The following is a 12834-nucleotide window of genomic DNA, read 5'->3' as shown; positions in this document are numbered from 1 at the left end:
CTAGAGGGCTCGGCCCTTGCTCCAATTGTTTTTTTGAGTGGTGTTAACCACTCCAACGTGTGGCCTTGAGAGTTTCTGTGTCTATTACTCTGCCCCCAATTCAAGTCAATGGCAAAATCAAATACTTGATAGTGGGTGCAGCAGATCAACTCATCAAAGGCACTGTGTCTCCACAGTAAGCCGAATAATAAAAAGTGTGAATGGAGTTTCTAGGTGAATGTGATTTTTGAGTGCCTATAAAGCTGCCATTGAGCCCCATGTTAAATGTCTCAAATTTGAAAGCACTATATTTCTAAAACTATGACACATTTCAAAGATTCCTTTTCAGGCAAACATGTCCACCCTAAGATGAACCTTTAATTGGAGTATAAAGAACGCTGCAAAGTTCTGGACTTCTTGGAAGCCCTCAATATTGTCAGGTCCAACACAGTCCTACATCAAACAAAATAGTGTTAATGAAGTTTAAACATAAAAGAACAAAAAGTAAACCTAGAGGTGGAGGGTGATGCTGTTGATTGCTGTCCGCTGGCTGTGTCTTGCTGGGTAGCTGAGAGAGAGAGAGAGAGAGAGAGAGAGAAAACATTAATGAAAATATAATGTTAACATTACAATGCTATGGGGAACACAAGACACGTTTACACCGACACAAGTTTAGTGTGAGTTCTGTGGACCAACACTAGAGGGCATCAGACCACATGCCTAGGCTGCTGAAGTCAGTATCATGGCCAGTGGTGGAAAAAGTATCAATATTCACGTGACGTCAGTTACTCTTCCGGTTTAGACTTTGTAGGGGATAATATTTAATTCTCCATTGAGTTTCTATGGACCTCTTCTGATCTACGGCTACAATATTTAATTTCGACCGGTACATTATAAGGTAATGGTATTTATGGCTTTGCGATGATCCTGTCTTGCTAATGTTATCGGTCTTTTGCATTTTACTGTTATGAAAATGTCTACGTTAGTTGGAAATGGAAGCTAACGAATGCTAATAATGCTAGCGATTTTCCTCTTGTATATTTAGCCTGGTTTATGTTAAGCTTTACCTTTTTATATGAATGTATAATGATCACTATACCTCCACCATACATTTGACTCTTGTCCAAAGCTTTTAATATAATCTGTTTCCATATATATCAATCATTTGTTTAAGTGATTTTGTCCTGACACCTTTCTTGTGATGCATAGCCTAGGGGGCTGAACAATGTTAGTTTTAGTTACGCTGACACAGCCTCTCGTTCATGCTCATTTTTGTTAAACATTCGGCCTTTGATTTGATTTGATTTATTTAGAAAAGCAATCATAATACAACATTATAATCAGCGATTCAAGGATTACACAGTAAAGTCCAAAGACTTATTTCCACTGGGGTCCTCTCACACTGAACAATACTTTAAAATACATCACAAATACATAACAGTACATATACATTACATACACAACACAACAAGTACATCCCTATCCATCCCTCTAAGATGACCCCTTATAGGGGAACCTTTTCCAGTAGCCATTTTTTAGTCTTAGTTTTATGTCCTCAATTTGGAGGTCAGTTTAACACTGGATTCCAGGCTATTCCACTGTGTGGCTCCTATATAAATGAATGAGCCTTTGCCCACTTTACTTTTAAAAGCAGGGAGCACCACATCTGCAATACTGGCTCTGGTGAAATGGTTGTGTGCCTCGTTTACCTGCCTGAAACATGTTCTTAAAACTTCTGGGACCTCTCCGTATTTAATTTTATGGACCATGTTTAGTCTAGCCATTGTAACCTTTGATTCTACTGGGAGCCAGTTCAGCTCTCTGAACTGGTTCCTTCCTATATGGGTTCTGGGTTCCATCCCTAGTATAACCCTGATCAGTCTATTTTGAGCTGACTGTAGCTTTGTTTTAAAAGACTTAATCAAGCCCTCGAACCACGATGTACACGCAAAATCAAAGTGGCACAGGATAAGGGAGTTGGCCACCACTAATTTTGTCTCCCTATCCATGTATCTTGCTGTTCGAGCTAGAAACGTAGTCAGTCCGGAGACCTTGTTTAGCACCTTGCTGGCCATACTTCACTTTCAACAAAACTGTAAGCAAAGACATAAAAAATGCACCTGTAGAACAGAACAAGGATTTTCTAGCAGTTCAGTTTCTGAAAATTTGTTCCAAGTTCAAGTTACAAACTATTCCATTTTCTCCCACAGAAGGTTCCAGAGCCCATGAGGAAACCACATTTTGCCATCCTGATTGAAGCGCCCATGGACGCCCCCAGAGCACTCCAGAGGAACAACGCCCCCAGAGCGTTCCAGAGCAGGGCAAGTAATAGTACTTAAGTTACCTTGTGTCATTCTGTTAGAGCAGCCGTACGATATGGGCTATAGCCCATGGTCCAAAATGATGAGAAACGAGGCTAACTTTTTTTTTCAAAATTTCAAAAAACATGGGCTATAACCCATCGTTTTTTTATTTTTTCATTTTTTTCAAATCCTCCAAAATGATGAAAAACGGCGTGCTATAGTATGCCGTACGATATGGGCTATAGCCCATGGTCCAAAATGATGAGAAACGAGGCTAACTTTTTTTTTCCAAAATTTCAAAAAACATGGGCTATAACCCATCGTTTTTTTATTTTTTCATTTTTTTCAAATCCTCCAAAATGATGAAAAACGGCGTGCTATAGTATGCCGTATGATATGGGCTATAGCCCATGGTCCAAAATGATGAGAAACGAGGCTAACTTTTTTTTTCAAAATTTCAAAAAACATGTGCTATAACCCATCGTTTTTTTATTTTTTCATTTTTTTCAAATCCTCCAAAATGATGAAAAACGGCGTGCTATAGTATGCTGTACGATATGGGCTATAGCCCATGGTCCAAAATGATGAGAAACGAGGCTAACTTTTTTTTTCAAAATTTCAAAAAACATGGGCTATAACCCATCGTTTTTTTATTTTTTCATTTTTTTCAAATCCTCCAAAATGATGAAAAACGGCGTGCTATAGTATGCCGTACGATATGGGCTATAGCCCATGGTCCAAAATGATGAGAAACGAGGCTAACTTTTTTTTTCCAAAATTTCAAAAAACATGGGCTATAACCCATCGTTTTTTTATTTTTTCATTTTTTTCAAATCCTCCAAAATGATGAAAAACGGCGTGCTATAGTATGCCGTATGATATGGGCTATAGCCCATGGTCCAAAATGATGAGAAACGAGGCTAACTTTTTTTTCCAAAATTTCAAAAAACATGTGCTATAACCCATCGTTTTTTTATTTTTTCATTTTTTTCAAATCCTCCAAAATGATGAAAAACGGCGTGCTATAGTATGCCGTACGATATGGGCTATAGCCCATGGTCCAAAATGATGAGAAACGAGGCTAACTTTTTTTTTCAAAATTTCAAAAAACATGGGCCTATAACCCATCGTTTTTTAATTTTTTAATTTTTTTCAAATCCTCCAAAATGATGAAAAACGGCGTGCTATAGTATGCCGTATGATATGGGCTATAGCCCATGGTCCAAAATGATGAGAAACGAGGCTAACTTTTTTTTTCAAAATTTCAAAAAACATGGGCTATAACCCATCGTTTTTTTATTTTTTCATTTTTTTCAAATCCTCCAAAATGATGAAAAACGGCGTGCTATAGTATGCCGTACGATATGGGCTATAGCCCATGGTCCAAAATGATGAGAAACGAGGCTAACTTTTTTTTTTCAAAATTTCAAAAAACATGGGCTATAACCCATCGTTTTTTTATTTTTTCATTTTTTTCAAATCCTCCAAAATGATGAAAAACGGCGTGCTATAGTATGCCGTATTATATGGGCTATAGCCCATGGTCCAAAATGATGAGAAACGAGGCTAACTTTTTTTTTCAAAATTTAAAAAAACATGGGCTGTAACCCATCGTTTTTTCATTTTTTTATTTTTTTCAAATCCTCCAAAATGATGAAAAACGGCGTGCTATAGTATGCCGTACGATATGGGCTATAGCCCATGGTCCAAAATGATGAGAAACGAGGCTAACTTTTTTTTTCAAAATTTCAAAAAACATGGGCTATAACCCATCGTTTTTTTATTTTTTCACTTTTTTCAAATCCTCCAAAATGATGAAAAACGGCGTGCTATAGTATGCCGTACGATATGGGCTATAGCCCATGGTCCAAAATGATGAGAAACGAGGCTAACCTTTTTTTTCAAAATTTCAAAAAACATGGGCTATAACCCATCGTTTTTTTATTTTTTCATTTTTTTCAAATCCTCCAAAATGATGAAAAACGGCGTGCTATAGTATGCCGTATTATATGGGCTATAGCCCATGGTCCAAAATGATGAGAAACGAGGCTAACTTTTTTTTTCAAAATTTCAAAAAACATGGGCTATAACCCATCGTTTTTTTATTTTTTCATATTTTTCAAATCCTCCAAAATGATGAAAAACGGCGTGCTATAGTATGCCGTATGATATGGGCTATAGCCCATGGTCCAAAATGATGAGAAACGAGGCTAACTTTTTTTTTTCAAAATTTCAAAAAACATGGGCTATAACCCATCGTTTTTTTATTTTTTTATTTTTTTCAAATGGCTAACTTTTTTTTTTCAAAATTTCAAAAAACATGGGCTATAACCCATCGTTTTTTTATTTTTTTATTTTTTTCAAATCCTCCAAAATGATGAAAAACGGCGTGCTATAGTATGCCGTACGATATGGGCTATAGCCCATGGTCCAAAATGATGACAAACGAGGCTAACTTTTTTTTTCAAAATTTCAAAAAACATGGGCTATAACCCATCGTTTTTTTATTTTTTCATTTTTTTCAAATCCTCCAAAATGATGAAAAACGGCGTGCTATAGTATGCCGTACGATATGGGCTATAGCCCATGGTCCAAAATGATGAGAAACGAGGCTAACTTTTTTTTTCAAAATTTCAAAAAACATGGGCTATAACCCATCGTTTTTTCATTTTTTCATTTTTTTCAAATCCTCCAAAATGATGAAAAACGGCGTGCTATAGTATGCCGTACGATATGGGCTATAGCCCATGGTCCAAAATGATGAGAAACGAGGCTAACTTTTTTTTTCAAAATTTCAAAAAACATGGGCTATAACCCATCGTTTTTTTATTTTTTCATTTTTTTAAAATCCTCCAAAATGATGAAAAACGGCGTGCTATAGTATGCCGTACGATATGGGCTATAGCCCATGGTCCAAAATGATGAGAAACGAGGCTAACTTTTTTTTTCAAAATTTCAAAAAACATGGGCTATAACCCATCGTTTTTTTATTTTTTCATTTTTTTCAAATCCTCCAAAATGATGAAAAACGGCGTGCTATAGTATGCCGTATTATATGGGCTATAGCCCATGGTCCAAAATGATGAGAAACGAGGCTAACTTTTTTTTTCAAAATTTCAAAAAACATGGGCTATAACCCATCGTTTTTTCATTTTTTCATTTTTTTCAAATCCTCCAAAATGATGAAAAACGGCGTGCTATAGTATGCCGTACGATATGGGCTATAGCCCATGGTCCAAAATGATGAGAAACGAGGCTAACTTTTTTTTTCAAAATTTCAAAAAACATGGGCTATAACCCATCGTCTTTTTATTTTTTCATTTTTTTTAAATCCTCCAAAATGATGAAAAACGGCGTGCTATAGTATGCCGTACGATATGGGCTATAGCCCATGGTCCAAAATGATGAGAAACGAGGCTAACTTTTTTTTTCAAAATTTCAAAAAACATGGGCTATAACCCATCGTTTTTTTATTTTTTTATTTTTTTCAAATCCTCCAAAATGATGAAAAACGGCGTGCTATAGTATGCCGTATTATATGGGCTATAGCCCATGGTCCAAAATGATGAGAAACGAGGCTAACTTTTTTTTTCAAAATTTCAAAAAACATGGGCTATAACCCATCGTTTTTTCATTTTTTCATTTTTTTCAAATCCTCCAAAATGATAAAAAACGGCGTGCTATAGTATGCCGTACGATATGGGCTATAGCCCATGGTCCAAAATGATGAGAAACGAGGCTAACTTTTTTTTTCAAAATTTCAAAAAACATGGGCTATAACCCATCGTTTTTTTATTTTTTCATTTTTTTCAAATCCTCCAAAATGATGAAAAACGGCGTGCTATAGTATGCCGTACGATATGGGCTATAGCCCATGGTCCAAAATGATGAGAAACGAGGCTAACTTTTTTTTTCAAAATTTCAAAAAACATGGGCTATAACCCATCGTTTTTTTATTTTTTCATTTTTTTCAAATCCTCCAAAATGATGAAAAACGGCGTGCTATAGTATGCTGTACGATATGGGCTATAGCCCATGGTCCAAAATGATGAGAAACGAGGTTAACATTTTTTTTCAAAATTTCAAAAAACATGGGCTATAACCCATCGTTTTTTTATTTTTTCATTTTTTTCAAATCCTCCAAAATGATGAAAAACGGCGTGCTATAGTATGCCGTACGATATGGGCTATAGCCCATGGTCCAAAATGATGAGAAACGAGGCTAACTTTTTTTTTCAAAATTTCAAAAAACATGGGCTATAACCCATCGTTTTTTTATTTTTTCATTTTTTTCAAATCCTCCAAAATGATGAAAAACGGCGTGCTATAGTATGCCGTACGATATGGGCTATAGCCCATGGTCCAAAATGATGAGAAACGAGGCTAACTTTTCTTTTCAAAATTTCAAAAAACATGGGCTATAACCCATCGTTTTTTAATTTTTTATTTTTTTTCAAATCCTCCAAAATGATGAAAAACGGCGTGCTATAGTATGCTGTACGATATGGGCTATAGCCCATGGTCCAAAATGATGAGAAACGAGGCTAACTTTTTTTTTCAAAATTTCAAAATAATGGGCTATAACCCATGTTTTTTTAATTTTTTAATTTTTTTCAAATCCTCCAAAATGATGAAAAACGGCGTGCTATAGTATGCCGTACGATATGGGCTATAGCCCATGGTCCAAAATGATGAGAAACGAGGCTAACTTTTTTTTCCAAAATTTCAAAAAACATGGGCTATAACCCATCGTTTTTTTATTTTTTTATTTTTTTCAAATCCTCCAAAATGATGAAAAACGGCGTGCTATAGTATGCCGTACGATATGGGCTATAGCCCATGGTCCAAAATGATGAGAAACGAGGCTAACTTTTTTTTTCAAAATTTCAAAAAACATGGGCTATAACCCATCGTTTTTTTATTTTTTCATTTTTTTCAAATCCTCCAAAATGATGAAAAACGGCGTGCTATAGTATGCCGTATGATAGGGGCTATAGCCCATGGTCCAAAATGATGAGAAACGAGGCTAACTTTTTTTTTCAAAATTTCAAAAAACATGGGCTATAACCCATCGTTTTTGAATTTTTTTATTTTTTTCAAATCCTCCAAAATGATGAAAAACGGCGTGCTATAGTATGCCGTATGATATGGGCTATAGCCCATGGTCCAAAATGATGAGAAACGAGGCTAACTTTTTTTTTCAAAATTTCAAAAAACATGGGCTATAACCCATCGTTTTTTTATTTTTTTCAAATCCTCCAAAATGATGAAAAACGGCGTGCTATAGTATGCCGTACGATATGGGCTATAGCCCATGGTCCAAAATGATGAGAAACGAGGCTAACTTTTTTTCCCAAAATTTCAAAAAACATGGGCTATAACCCATCGTTTTTGAATTTTTTAATTTTTTTCAAATCCTCCAAAATGATGAAAAACGGCGTGCTATAGTATGCCGTATGATATGGGCTATAGCCCATGGTCCAAAATGATGAGAAACGAGGCTAACTTTTTTTTCCAAAATTTCAAAAAACATGGGCTATAACCCATCGTTTTTGAATTTTTTTATTTTTTTCAAATCCTCCAAAATGATGAAAAACGGCGTGCTATAGTATGCCGTATGATATGGGCTATAGCCCATGGTCCAAAATGATGAGAAACGAGGCTAACTTTTTTTTTCAAAATTTCAAAAAACATGGGCTATAACCCATCGTTTTTTTATTTTTTTATTTTTTTCAAATCCTCCAAAATGATGAAAAACGGCGTGCTATAGTATGCCGTACGATATGGGCTATAGCCCATGGTCCAAAATGATGAGAAACGAGGCTAACTTTTTTTTTCAAAATTTCAAAAAACATGGGCTATAACCCATCGTTTTTTTATTTTTTTCAAATCCTCCAAAATGATGAAAAACGGCGTGCTATAGTATGCCGTACGATATGGGCTATAGCCCATGGTCCAAAATGATGAGAAACGAGGCTAACTTTTTTTCCCAAAATTTCAAAAAACATGGGCTATAACCCATCGTTTTTTTTATTTTTTCATTTTTTTCAAATCCTCCAAAATGATGAAAAACGGCGTGCTATAGTATGCTGTACGATATGGGCTATAGCCCATGGTCCAAAATGATGAGAAACGAGGCTAACTTTTTTTTTCAAAATTTCAAAAAACATGGGCTATAACCCATCGTTTTTGAATTTTTGAATTTTTTTCAAATCCTCCAAAATGATGAAAAACGGCGTGCTATAGTATGCCGTATGATATGGGCTATAGCCCATGGTCCAAAATGATGAGAAACGAGGCTAACTTTTTTTTTCAAAATTTCAAAAAACATGGGCTATAACCCATCGTTTTTTTATTTTTTCATTTTTTTCAAATCCTCCAAAATGATGAAAAACGGCGTGCTATAGTATGCTGTACGATATGGGCTATAGCCCATGGTCCAAAATGATGAGAAACGAGGCTAACTTTTTTTTTCAAAATTTCAAAAAACATGGGCTATAACCCATCGTTTTTGAATTTTTGAATTTTTTTCAAATCCTCCAAAATGATGAAAAACGGCGTGCTATAGTATGCCGTATGATATGGGCTATATCCCATGGTCCAAAATGATGAGAAACGAGGCTAACTTTTTTTTCCAAAATTTCAAAAAACATGGGCTATAACCCATCGTTTTTTTATTTTTTCATTTTTTTCAAATCCTCCAAAATGATGAAAAACGGCGTGCTATAGTATGCTGTACGATATGGGCTATAGCCCATGGTCCAAAATGATGAGAAACGAGGCTAACTTTTTTTTTCAAAATTTCAAAAAACATGGGCTATAACCCATCGTTTTTGAATTTTTTCATTTTTTTCAAATCCTCCAAAATGATGAAAAACGGCGTGCTATAGTATGCCGTATGATAGGGGCTATAGCCCATGGTCCAAAATGATGAGAAACGAGGCTAACTTTTTTTTCCAAAATTTCAAAAAACATGGGCTATAACCCATCGTTTTTGAATTTTTTTATTTTTTTCAAATCCTCCAAAATGATGAAAAACGGCGTGCTATAGTATGCCGTATGATATGGGCTATAGCCCATGGTCCAAAATGATGAGAAACGAGGCTAACTTTTTTTTTCAAAATTTCAAAAAACATGGGCTATAACCCATCGTTTTTTTATTTTTTTCAAATCCTCCAAAATGATGAAAAACGGCGTGCTATAGTATGCCGTACGATATGGGCTATAGCCCATGGTCCAAAATGATGAGAAACGAGGCTAACTTTTTTTCCCAAAATTTCAAAAAACATGGGCTATAACCCATCGTTTTTTTTATTTTTTCATTTTTTTCAAATCCTCCAAAATGATGAAAAACGGCGTGCTATAGTATGCTGTACGATATGGGCTATAGCCCATGGTCCAAAATGATGAGAAACGAGGCTAACTTTTTTTTTCAAAATTTCAAAAAACATGGGCTATAACCCATCGTTTTTGAATTTTTTAATTTTTTTCAAATCCTCCAAAATGATGAAAAACGGCGTGCTATAGTATGCCGTATGATATGGGCTATAGCCCATGGTCCAAAATGATGAGAAACGAGGCTAACTTTTTTTTCCAAAATTTCAAAAAACATGGGCTATAACCCATCGTTTTTGAATTTTTTTATTTTTTTCAAATCCTCCAAAATGATGAAAAACGGCGTGCTATAGTATGCCGTATGATATGGGCTATAGCCCATGGTCCAAAATGATGAGAAACGAGGCTAACTTTTTTTTTCAAAATTTCAAAAAACATGGGCTATAACCCATCGTTTTTTTATTTTTTTATTTTTTTCAAATCCTCCAAAATGATGAAAAACGGCGTGCTATAGTATGCCGTACGATATGGGCTATAGCCCATGGTCCAAAATGATGAGAAACGAGGCTAACTTTTTTTTTCAAAATTTCAAAAAACATGGGCTATAACCCATCGTTTTTTTATTTTTTTCAAATCCTCCAAAATGATGAAAAACGGCGTGCTATAGTATGCCGTACGATATGGGCTATAGCCCATGGTCCAAAATGATGAGAAACGAGGCTAACTTTTTTTCCCAAAATTTCAAAAAACATGGGCTATAACCCATCGTTTTTTTTATTTTTTCATTTTTTTCAAATCCTCCAAAATGATGAAAAACGGCGTGCTATAGTATGCTGTACGATATGGGCTATAGCCCATGGTCCAAAATGATGAGAAACGAGGCTAACTTTTTTTTTCAAAATTTCAAAAAACATGGGCTATAACCCATCGTTTTTGAATTTTTTTATTTTTTTCAAATCCTCCAAAATGATGAAAAACGGCGTGCTATAGTATGCCGTATGATATGGGCTATAGCCCATGGTCCAAAATGATGAGAAACGAGGCTAACTTTTTTTTTCAAAATTTCAAAAAACATGGGCTATAACCCATCGTTTTTTATTTTTTTATTTTTTTCAAATCCTCCAAAATGATGAAAAACGGCGTGCTATAGTATGCCGTACGATATGGGCTATAGCCCATGGTCCAAAATGATGAGAAACGAGGCTAACTTTTTTTCCCAAAATTTCAAAAAACATGGGCTATAACCCATCGTTTTTTTATTTTTTCATTTTTTTCAAATCCTCCAAAATGATGAAAAACGGCGTGCTATAGTATGCCGTACGATATGGGCTATAGCCCATGGTCCAAAATGATGAGAAACCAGGATAACTTTTTTTTCCAAAATTTCAAAAAACATGGGCTATAACCCATCGTCTTCCTGTGTTCCTGGCATTAAAGGACATGTACCATGTCTCATTCTTCCATTGTATGGCTTTTGCCTACTTTCTGTATCATTGCCTAGAAGACCCCTGGCTTAGAGCCTGTGCACGCACACACACACACACACACACACACACACACAGATTGGTAAATTAATAGAAAGATTACAGTAGGTCGATAAGTATTGCACTTCAAAGTACAATTGTGGAGTCCTTTGTTTTTAGCTGACATGTTTTCCCTTCCTTCCAGAACTAGGAGGTGAGAGCTGTGCAGTCAGCAGACCTGGGTTGGAGCTGGACATGGAGCATCTGGAAGTGCTGTTTTCCCAAAATTCCCACTCGATCAATTATCATTGTAAATAGTGTCTTTATAATAGCCTATATTCATTTTATTATTATTGTATAGTGTAAATAAAGTGTGTATTATTTTTCTTACTTTGAGTCAATCACATGTTTCTAGTACAATTCTGTTTCTAGTCAAATAAATGGTGTGTATTAATCTAAAAAAAAAATGACATTTGTGTTTGGTAGATTATTTCACAATGTTTCTTGGCAGTATAACCAGCGTTGGACAAAGTTCTCAACGGCAGTACAGTCAAAATATTACTCCTGGTTAAATTTGACTACTACAAGTGAAAGTTGTTTGTCAAACAAATGTGTAGGCCTACTTGAGTTAAAGTACTGGAGCACTTGTTTAAACAGTAAGAATTTAACAGCACAAATTACAAAGTAAATTTTTAGTTTATTATCAATACATTGCTGTTTTACAATTTTGACTTAAAATATTTCTGATCTACAAGCTCACAAATGCATCGCAACACATTGTGAGCTTGTACTGTAGATCTTATTTCCACTATATTTGAAATATGGCTTAATGATTGGTTAATTACTACTTAGTGGATTGAAATGGAGTGGCTGAGGAATGTGATTAAAATCTGTTTTTGCTGTTCAGACTGCATAAAAACAATGCGACTCTAATCTGGATAGCCCACAAATCAGATTTGGGATGCCAGTCTGGGCAGGGCCTTAGCATATTCAGTGACAGTATTGTTGCCTGGGTCAGAAATCTCCTATCCGTATTCTAAAAGCATTAAAAGTAGCAGATCAAAACAAAACTAGCCATAAAATACAAACATCAATTGCTTTCTAGTGCATACATCTATTAAGAGAACTTCAACAGGTACAGAGGGGAAAGAATGTAGGCCTACAGCAGTGATACTCAACCTCAGGCCCGCGGGCCACATCAGGCCCGCGGGACCATTATGACTGGCCCACCAATGAAAATCTAAAAAAAAGAAGAAAAAATAATCTGGAAAATGAAATAAAAATAAATAAATCTGAATGAAGTTATCTTTAATTACATTATTATAAGTAATACTATTAGAGTTGTACTATTACTCGAACGAAAATAAAAGCTTGGGGGGGGGGGAGATGCAATGCAAATGAAAGACATATACTGTGTATCCCTATTCCCTGACATAATTTTATAGCTAAACGGACAGAATTCTATTTTATTTGAATGATGAAACCCAGCTGCCATTAATAGTTGGAAATGGAAATTGCGGAAATTGTAATTGCGGAAATTGCGGAAATGGTGGAAATGGAAATTGCGGAAATTGCGGAAATGGTAATTGCAGAAATTGTGGAAATGGAAATTGCGGAAATTGCGGAAATGGAAATTGCGGAAATGGTAATTGCGGAAATTGTGGAAATGGAAATTGCGGAAATTGCGGAAATGGAAATTGAGGAAATTGCGGAAATGGAAATTGCGGAAATGGTGGAAATGGAAATTGCGGAAA

At 35.4% G+C, this 12834-nt stretch overlaps 1 long non-coding RNA gene across 2 annotated transcripts; it reads left to right on the top strand.

Annotated features, from left to right (window-relative positions):
* Positions 1 to 779: 779 nt before the first annotated feature.
* LOC308315792 lies at positions 780 to 11475 on the top strand. 2 transcript variants are annotated; one of them, XR_013964082.1, is made up of 3 exons: positions 780 to 877; positions 2193 to 2300; positions 11286 to 11475. It is a non-coding gene; the product is annotated as an uncharacterized lncRNA (long non-coding RNA). The 2 variants fall into 2 exon arrangements; XR_013964083.1 differs by having other exon boundaries at positions 784 to 877; positions 2190 to 2300.
* Positions 11476 to 12834: the final 1359 nt, after the last annotated feature.

This window comes from Protomyctophum bolini, assembly GCF_963924005.1.
Source record: "Protomyctophum bolini genome assembly, chromosome: 5".
Classification (NCBI taxonomy): Eukaryota; Metazoa; Chordata; class Actinopteri; order Myctophiformes; family Myctophidae; genus Protomyctophum; species Protomyctophum bolini.
Note: the sequence above shows the minus strand (reverse complement) of the source record. Positions and strands in the feature narration are given on the sequence as shown.